The following is a 10251-nucleotide window of genomic DNA, read 5'->3' as shown; positions in this document are numbered from 1 at the left end:
AAGCTAACATTGACGACAACAAGGCTAGACATTGACGAGGACCCGACGACGAACAAGGAACACAGGTGGAGTTAAATACACGGGAGGGTAATCACAGAGACGAGACACACCTGGGAACAATCAAGGGGAGGACAGGACAACGAAGAGACTTAACGACACAGAAAACTCTAAATAAACAAGGAAAAACACAGATCATGACAGTACCCCCCCCTCAAGGGCGGCTACCAGACGCCCAAGAAAAAAAAAACAACCAAAAAACCCAGCAAGGGTGGGCGGAGGGGTGCCGGACGGCGGGCCAGAGTCCAAACCAACAAAAAAAAAAAAAAAAAAAAAACAACCCACCATCGTGGGCGGAAAAACAAGAAGGGCCAAGAGTCCAAAAACAACAAAAAACTACCCACAGGGTGGGCGGAGGCAAAGGAGGCGGGAACCACGGAGGTGGTCCGGCGGTCGTCCGCGGCGGCGGGAACCACGGAGGTGGTCTGGCGGCCGTCCGCAGCGCTGGAGGCGGGAACCACGGAGGCGGTCCGGCGGCCGTCCGCAGCGCTGGAGGCGGGAACCACGGAGGCGGTCCGGCGGCCGTCCGCAGCGCTGGAGGCGGGAACCACGGAGGCGGTCCGGCGGCCGTCCGCAGCGCTGGAGGCGGGAACCACGGAGGCGGTCCGGCGGCCGTCCGCGGCGCTGGAGGCGGGAACCACGGAGGCGGTCCGGCGGCCGTCCGCGGCGCTGGAGGCGGGAACCACAGAGGCGGTCCGGCGGCCGTCCGCGGCGCTGGAGGCGGGAACCACAGAGGCGGTCCGGCGGTCGTCCGTGGCAGCGGGAACTACGGAGGCGGTCCGGCGGTCGTCCGCGGCGCTGGAGGCGGGAACCACGGAGGCGGTCCGGCGGCCGTCCGCGGCGCTGGAGGCGGGAACCACGGAGGCGGTCCGGCGGCCGTCCGCGGCGCTGGAGGCGGGAACCACGGAGGCGGTCCGGCGGTCGTCCGCGGCGCTGGAGGCGGGAACCACGGAGGCGGTCCGGCGGCCGTCCGCGGCGCTGGAGGCGGGAACCACGGAGGCGGTCCGGCGGCCGTCCGCGGCGCTGGAGGCGGAAACCACGGAGGCGGTCCGGCGGCCGTCCGCGGCGCTGAAGGCGGGAACCACAGAGGCGGGACCCCAGGAGGCGGTCCAGCGGCTGTCCGCGGCCCGGGAGGTGGCGATGATGAGCCCCCCGAGGCAGGGTCTCTGGTGGAGCACAGGGGGTCTCGGTGGGAACGCCGGGGGTCTGAGTCGGAACACTGGGAGTCTTGTGAGGAACGCAGGGGGTCTTGGTCCTCGGGGTCTCGGGAGTCAAGGTCTCGGGGGTCAGGGTCTCGGAGGGAACGCAGAGGGTCAGGGTCTCGGAGGGAACGCAGAGGGTCAGGGTCTCTGGAGGAACACAGGAGGTCAGAGTCTCGGGTGGAACGCTGGAGGTCAGAGTCTCGGGTGGAACGCTGGAGGTCAGGGTCTCGGGTGGAACGCTGGAGGTCAGGGTCTCGGGTGGAACGCTGGAGGTCAGGGTCTCGGGTGGAACGCTGGAGGTCAGGGTCTCGGGTGGAACGCTGGGAGTCTGAGTCGGAACGCAGGGAGTCTCGGTAGGAACGCTGGGAGTCTCGGTCGGAACGCTGGGAGTCTCGGTCGGAACGCTGGGAGTCTCGGTCGGAACGCTGGGAGTCTCGGTCGGAACGCAGGGGGTCTCGGGTGGAACGCAGGGGGTCTCGGGTGGAACGCAGGGGGTCTGGGTCTCGGGTGGAACGCAGGGGGTCTGGGCCTCGGGTGCGCCGGCAGGAACGCCGGCTGATTCGGCCTCGGGTGCGCCGGCAGGAACGCCGGCTGATTCGGCCTCGGGTGCGCCGGCAGGAACGCCGGCTGATTCGGCCTCGGGTGCGCCGGCTGGTGCGCCGGCTGATTCGGCCTCGGGTGCGCCGGCTGGTGCGCCGGCTTATTCGGCCTCGGGTGCGCCGGCTGGTGCGCCGGCTGATTCGGCCTCGGGTGCGCCGGCTGGTGCGCCGGCTGATTCGGCCTCGGGTGCGCCGGCTGGTGCGCCGGCTGATTCGGCCGGGGGTGCGCCGACCGGAACGCCGGCTGATTCGGCCTGGAGTGCGCCGGCTGAAACGGCCTCGGGGGCGCCGGCTGGAACGCTGGCTGGAGTTGCTGGTCCCGGAACTGGAGCGGGATCTGGGCTGGCGGAGAAACTGTGCGGCTTGGGAGGCAGAGGTTCGCCAGCCATGACGGCTAGGGCCGCCTTACGCTCCCACTCTGCCTCCCTCTGCAACTCCACCAACCCCGGGTGCGGAAAACGAGGAACCCAGTAGTCCAGCAACAGTCCCAAGCGGATGGCGAAACCGAGGCGTCGGCCGGCAGCGTACGGCTTGGCCATAGCCTCCTCATACTCGCTGATCGTTTCCGTCAGCTCCTTTAACTCCACTGGGTCCATGATGAAAAGTAAAAATAGCGTGCCTCACCGTTCGGTCTGGTCGGGTCCTACTGTCAGGAAGCGGTGTGGTGAAGGGTGGTGAGGCAGATGCAGCGGACCCAGGTATGATGAATATGAAGATTTAATGAGAAAACTTAATCCAAACAACGAGCAGCAGGCACATGGAAACACTGACGACACAGAAGCTAACATTGACGACAACAAGGCTAGACATTGACGAGGACCCGACGACGAACAAGGAACACAGGTGGAGTTAAATACACGGGAGGGTAATCACAGAGACGAGACACACCTGGGAACAATCAAGGGGAGGACAGGACAACGAAGAGACTTAACGACACAGAAAACTCTAAATAAACAAGGAAAAACACAGATCATGACATAAACAGTGTGGTTTCAATGGGAAAGGCTTCTCTTGATCCTTTGTCACTTTATACTTTTACAAAAAACTATACAATTGGGAAAATACAACATTTTAACCTATTTTTTTGTGTTGTAGTAGCTTTCAAATATGCAATATTTCACATTTAGCAAGCTGAATTTATTTTATAAAATAAAGCAGGCCTGTCAGATACTGTGGGGGAAATGAGCATTTTGACTTCTTCAAGAATCTAATGCCACCTGGTGGAGGTGAGCAATAACTGCAGCTTCACTATTGAAGGAGAGGTCAAAGAGGGTCAGTATGTAAACAGTCGCAACGCTGAACAAAAAAGAAGTTTGCTGGATTGATGCTCACTAAATGACAGTTAAATGTACTATTTGTGGTTTCATATCTCTTTGTCTCATTTCTTTTCCCTGAGTGAGGTTGCCCCCCACAAAGGCCACACACCAACACCTGAACGTGTGCTCATCTTACGTCTTATATGTGTCTGCACGTGAATGTGCGTGCATATCTAGGGCGATCTTTTCCTATCTATTTTTACAGTTGGGTTGTGCAGCAGAGTGGTTAGGGTAACGTGCTAGTGGTGTGGTACTGGTGCTCTCAGGCCTACGCAAACAAATGACAGTCGATAGGCCAAACATTTTCCCCCCACAGTTTAACCGTTGCCCAACATGGCAGTCGAACCCCACAACCAATGGACAAGGTGCAAATTATATAGTGAGAACTGTGGTGGCAGGTGGGACTGGGAGGCGGACTCTTTTTCTCCAGGATGTCAAGGGCATGGGCTGCAGTAAACTGAAATCTTGTAGTCTTACCAGAAATGTGCCTATTTAAAGTAATACCTGCTGTCTGCATAGGTTACAATAGCTTATTCATTGCAATACACAGCAGGACATCAGTCATTAATCTATAATGCATGCATTTCTTTACTAAAGCCCTTGTGAACCTTGAATTTTTTTATATTTTGCCACTTTACAGCCATAAGCCTCATTGGATTTTGCTGGTACTTCATCTAAATAGATCAGTGCTAAGTGGTGTGTGTGAAGCAAAATAATTCAAAACATCAAGATTTTTAACAAATAAAATTATTGCTTTCATTAATTTGGAGATTTTATTTATTTGCACTACATAAAATCTAGCGCACCCATCTAACTGACAAACAGAGTTTGACTTTGTGCAATTTATTCTCAGCATAAATAGATTAGATCCTCAGAGGATTGGCAGTGAACAAACAGCATCAAGAAGATCAAGGAACACACCAGACCCATCAGGTGCAGCATTTTGGAGAGGTTTAAAGCAGGACTAGCTTGTAAAACAATATCGTAAGTTTGAACAACTCACATCGAAAAGCGAAATGGCGCATCAGTCTAATCACAACATGCCAATGGAAAGACATAGAGGTGGCAGCTTCAAGCTTTGCAGTTGCTTTTCTTCAACAGGGTAAACTGGCCATGATGGAAAGATGGTTAGAGCTAAATACGAAGTAGATTCTGGAAGAAAACCCGATAGAGGCTTCAAAGGACTTGAGATTTAGAAATAGGTTAAATTTTTAACCTACTGCTACTATTGCAGCTGTAGCATACAACTACAGCTGCAATAGTATTGTATAAACCAAAACGTATTAAGGGGCTGTAATGACCCAATAAATGGCAGATTTTCATGGCAGTACTTCAGATCTGAACCAAGCAGTAACTTTTCAACGTATGAGCTTGAGCTATTTTTGTAAATAAGGGGTAAAAATGCTGGAAAAAGAAGGGTGTTCTTTTCTCCACTGCCACCACATGCATGTTCAGTATGAGAGACAGCTGCAGAGTTAACACCATACAATAGACTATCCACTGTCTATGTGTGTTTAGCCACTGAATGACTTGATGAAGTGAGAGGGGTTTTCTTTGATAGATAACTTTTTACCAATCAAAAATATAATGAACCAAATGTAAATGTAATGTTTCATAACTAACATCAAATTATAATATAATAGAAATAGACTGCTAAAAATGACTTAATATAAATTGCATATATATACAGTATATACTGTATATATTGTATGAACTTTCAAGGAAACTTGCAAGGAAAAAAATGGGGTGGAGAGAAAAAAAAAAAAAGACCTTAGCTGCAATTCATAAAAGTGTTAAAGGTCTGGTATCATGGCAGCCTTATCTCAACACTGCTCTGTGAATGACAATTTATTAACATATTCATGAAAGATTTTGATTCAAACATATTATTGTTGTCTTTTTATTTATGAAGGGCTTCAAGGCAGTGTTTATTTTGAATTTGACAAATATTAAGGACGTGAACATTTTTTTAAAGAGCTGTTTGTCACCATTAAGGTACTCTGACAGAAAAAAAAACCCTATTCACATGCACAAGAACAGACCCCCACTTAGCCTCATGTCCAGAAGTCCCCAACAACATGATAAACAGCTTTCTTATGACAAAGATCTGAAAAGATAATGAGTAAGACACGACTATATGATGTAAAACCAAGACAAAAACAAAACTCGTGTGCAGAAAGCTGCAGTGTTCGTGGGTCAAAGATCATTTTGCTAGATCTTCCTTTAAAATGACAATGTCCTTTGCTCTAATTGGATTCTTGAGCACAGTGAAACATTACTGTTTATTATAATTTTATTTTATTTTTTTTAAAAAGCATGGACTAATTAAAATTTTCTGATGTAAGGCATTAATCATTCTGGAAACACACCATGAAATGACAACAAATGACTACACTGTCTCTGAAACTCTTGAAATTTGCATATGATTCCACTGCTAATAGTCTGATTCAGAATGATGACGAGTCTCCACACAGGCAGTAGAAGCTTCTGCTGGTTCATTGGTGTGGTTAGGACCGGCTGGCGCTTAACCCGCTCAAGACAATTGAGATGATAGTGAGTTTCCAGTTAAACTTTCCCCACAACCTCTCACCTCAATACTCCTAACAACGCTGTTTCTACTGTGGATCACTTCCCAGGAACCCATTATTTCTTTGCACACTATTTGGAAGAAGGTCCACCACAGACTATACTTTCCACTCTGGCTATATTTACCATTTACCAAAGAACTGGTTGTGTACAGAGTATGGAGTTTGATATTCAAATTCAAATGTTCCTTGTTTTATAATCTTAAGAAAGGTCAAGAGCACCACCTATGGTACATAAACTGCTTTGTAAATATAATTGTACCAGTGGATTTTTTAAAAATATTTTTTGTCCTTTTTGTCACAATATTAACAAACTTTAATTTATCAGGGATCTGGGTTTGTTGTGCCTTTGTGGTGTTTTTTTTCCCACTGACCTGCAAGTTCCCCAGAGTCTGGGCCTTGAGCATTGTGCTCCCACACACTCCTGCTACCCATCAAACCCAATCAGCTGAAAATTAAACGCTGGTTTGGCAATTTGAGCAGCTTAAAATGTTAATCCAGCATTTAAGTATCAACTTAATGCAGTGTCCCACTTCTGAACAGTAACAAAGTACTCTCTAAGATATCTTTTCTTGCTTTTGCCCAGAATGTGAGACTTCTCTTCTGATCTATTCATGCAATAACGCTCTGGACAACTTTGCTTCAGGAGCAGCAGCAAGTGGCAGGTCTTATTTTTTCCTGGAACCTCCAAACTCTTACCTGGCTGCTCTCTGGTCCTTCACCAGAACCTTCCTCGGTGACATGGCTCCAGGATTCAGCTCACCACACCAATCGACACTTCCTGGACTCGGCTCTTTCTTCCCTTAACCTCTAAACAGTAAAGTCCAATTATTAATTTCTATTCCGACAATTCTCTCCAAGGTAGCCGTACTGCTCACCAGTCTTTCTCACAGTGAAACACCAGCCAGAGTTAAACACCTCGGACTTAGAGTCACTCTGAAACATTGTGTCCAACTTGTTAAGCTTTCATTGTTGCCTCCTGAGAGTTTCACATGGGTCAGAAGTTTGCCACAAAATGTGCCAACTCATGTTTTTTAGGGAGGTATTTTAGGTGAAGGAACAACAAAAAGGAAAACTTGATAAAATCTTGCAGATTAAGAAATCTGGTCCTTGTACTGCCTTCAGATCGACACCCTATACCCAGGTGTAAGTCAGCTAGATGGTGAACCTTCATTTCAGTCTAAGCTCTTTTGAAACCTGTAATGTTATGTCATTCCCTTGAGCTCAATCAAGACTCCTATCATCTCTGACCATTTCATTTGTGCCTAATGAGGAAAAAGCAATCCCAAGGTACGCTGCCACCCTAACACTTTACAGAGCAGATGGTATTTTCAGGGTGATTTGCAATGTTGCTTTTCCATCACTCTTACAACCTTGCATTTAAGTCAGATTTATTTCCACTGATCAATTCACCTTCTTCCTGAGGTTTGTGTCCTCCCAAATTATACTCCTTTAGCATTTCTTAAGAGCCAGATTTGTGAAGTACATGGTTAAATTACTTCTCTAGTATTTTATCATCTGGTATTCATGTTGTTTATTCACTTTTACTGAACATTCACTCTTTCCACATTTTATGCTACAGCCATTTTCCAAATTGCATTTAATTATTAATTCTACGTCCAAATACATCATTATGAAGATGAAAAAACACTTTTTGAGTGTTTTGTAAATGTAATCAAAGTGGACAACCCAGAAATCACATTTATGAAAGTATTCGCAGCCTTTACCATGAAGTCCAAAATTGATCTATTTTCACCGATCGTCCGTCAGATGTTTCTATAGCTGAAATTAAGTCCAAATGTAGAAAATTAATTTGATTGGATTTTATGTGTCAGAGCTCCAGCGTTCCTCTGTGGTGGGAGGAAAAGTTTCCAGAAGGACAACCATCTCTGCAGCAACAGACTAATCAAGCCTGTACCGTAGCGTGGCCAGATGAAAGGTACTCCTTAATAAAAAGGCAAATGGCCACCCATTTTTCTTTTTTTTCCACTTTACGATCATAAATTACTTTGTTTTTGTTGCTCAAAATATACCTATAAATACGTTAAAGTTGGAGGTTGTAACATGAGAAAAAGCTAAAGAGGGATCAGCACTTTGGAAGGCCCTCTACATATGAGTCAAGAGATATTTGATTAGTACATTCTCTATATAGGTGCTCTTTTGTCTGCAAATTAATGAGTTGACTGCACTGAGTTTCTTCAGGTTGTTTTGCTCTCTAAGGAGAGTTTCTGTAATCATTATCAAATGTGTAGTTTGAATGTATCAAGTGGTAGAGCCTTTTGTCTTGGTCTGAACCTGAAAAAGTCTTGGTTTCATATATTGACAACTTAATAAAGCTGAACTGTGGTCATGCAGCTGGAGTGGGCAATACTTCTGTTAAATTGAAAGTAGGAATAGTCTGGAGTATTAAGTACGAACCCATCGTACAGTAAGACGGCTTACCAGGTAAAGCGCTAAATTAAAAACCACTTACACCTTATAGCTTTTAAACTGCTAAAGAGTATGAAACACTGTCTGAGGTCATTGAAACCAGTCAATGCTGTGAACAGAAACTTTGTTTTGCAAAAGCAGAAGCCACGTCTTATTTACATCAACACGTTTCAAATTCTTAGAACTGACGAATTAGTAAGGATGTCATTTCACACGTTCAGACACAATTCAAACTGTTTTAGTTGTATCTAGTTATGATTCACAGTTCTGCTGTCACAGTAGCTTAAAGTGAGAAACAAGAGGAGGAGATGTAAAATTTAACTTCCCTTTTCTAATGAAAATAGCCTGTTAAAGATGATGTGACTTCAAGATTACATTTTCCTCTTGCTTGTATATTAAGACAAGCAACCAGGATGCTGCTTGTCTTAATATACCATAATAGACCATAATTACTTCTAAAATTAAGTCAGCCAATGTGTCATCCGCAAGTACATTTATTTTGTCATTGTTTAATCATAGTAGGTCATTTTTTAGGAAACATTTTGACAGCTTTTCAACATGTTCGTTTGTTCCAGTTTTCCTTCTGAGTATGAAAATGGCCTGGTGACCAAATATTACTAAACATCACAAAAACAGGAAATCTTACTCATTTTTCTAAACGGGAAGATGATTTGACCAGTAAATGCTGTTCTTAGTAGTGAATTCTCAAAAGTGGACCAAGATGGCTCAGATCTGTGACAAATACAAACACAGCTGATGTTTGTATGCAAGGTAGTGTAGCCGCCCTCATCTGACTCATCTGTTGTATGCACTCTGTGTTGTGTGTAATGGGCAAAAGGAACCAGCAGACGAGGACCCTGGGGTGTATTGCAGCAGTAGGGCAGGTTTATTCTGTTTAAAACAAGAATATTTTCAGCACAGCAGTTCTTGGGCTCTGGCTCTCCCACACACACCTCTCCCCAGCGCAAACTCATACAGGAATGTGTTAAAACCAACCAAAATTCTCTCAGAGATTCATAAATAATAAAGTAAAATGTCAAAACAATTCAAATAAAACCCAAACAAAAACAATCTGCCCATTAGTTACAAGTTTTATAGTTCAAATTAAATTAATAACAAAAAGAATTTTCCATTATAATATGAAAATATATTAAATACCTTAATCTAACATCCAGATAACATTTTGAAGCAACTCACATACCTGTTTAAAACAAGAATATTTTCAGCACAGCAGTTCTTGGGCTCTGGCTTTCCCACGCACACCTTAACCAATCAAAAGAACAAAAATAACCATGTTGGCACGGTAAACTCAATAAATGTTACTAACGTGGGAATTAAATACCCAATACAGTGCTGCACTAAACATAAAACAGTTAGAGGACAATATATAACAACTTGTGAGTTTAGCAAACATACTTTTTAGGACATTTTGAATATTTTAATACATAAACAGAAGACAGCTCCGTACACTTACCTGTCCCCAGCGCAGCTTGGCGCGAACTGAGGACAGCGCGAACACACGCGATATGATGCGGAAACAGGAAACAAGAAAATAAAAGCTTCACCAAAATAAAATGCAATTTGAAAACCAAGAAAAACAAATATACATTGACAATGAGAATGGACTAGGGGTGAAATATAAACATTTTTACACACTTGCTACATCCACCCCTCCTATATTTCACCAAAATCCAAGTCAGTTTAAATTTTACAATCCCAATACATGAAAACTGACAAATTTGACAAAAATTTAGCACAGGGTTGCCATAACCAAGAATAGCACTCAGCTTGAGAGCCACCTACAAAACAGGTTTCGAAGGAACATACGGTTGATCAGGCCTCTGCCCTTCTCAGATCAATATGATGCCATTTATACCATACAATTCACAATTCTGTGCCATGGGATGGTACGCAGTGGTGTGAGACTTTGATACTCCCGCCAGTCGAAGCAATTCAGCAATAAGCTCACTTTCAAAGTTTGCTCCCTGATCCAAATGGATCCGTTCAGGAAATCCATACACACAAAATACGCGGTCCCACAACTTTTTAGCAACCTGCTTTG

The 10251-nt window shown here is 45.4% G+C and overlaps 1 long non-coding RNA gene across 1 annotated transcript; it reads right to left on the bottom strand.

Moving 5' to 3' along the window:
- Positions 1 to 2923: 2923 nt before the first annotated feature.
- Positions 2924 to 9741, bottom strand: LOC114151375 (uncharacterized). Its single transcript, XR_003596927.1, has 3 exons — positions 9572 to 9741; positions 9259 to 9261; positions 2924 to 2934 (listed from the first exon to the last, which is right to left on the bottom strand). It is a non-coding gene; the product is annotated as an uncharacterized LOC114151375 (long non-coding RNA).
- Between the last annotated feature and the right edge of the window lie 510 nt (positions 9742 to 10251).

The sequence above is a fragment of the Xiphophorus couchianus genome, chromosome 9 (assembly GCF_001444195.1).
Source record: "Xiphophorus couchianus chromosome 9, X_couchianus-1.0, whole genome shotgun sequence".
Lineage (NCBI taxonomy): Eukaryota > Metazoa > Chordata > Actinopteri > Cyprinodontiformes > Poeciliidae > Xiphophorus > Xiphophorus couchianus.
The sequence above is the reverse complement of the archived record's forward strand: the minus strand, read 5'-3'. Positions and strand labels throughout refer to the sequence as shown.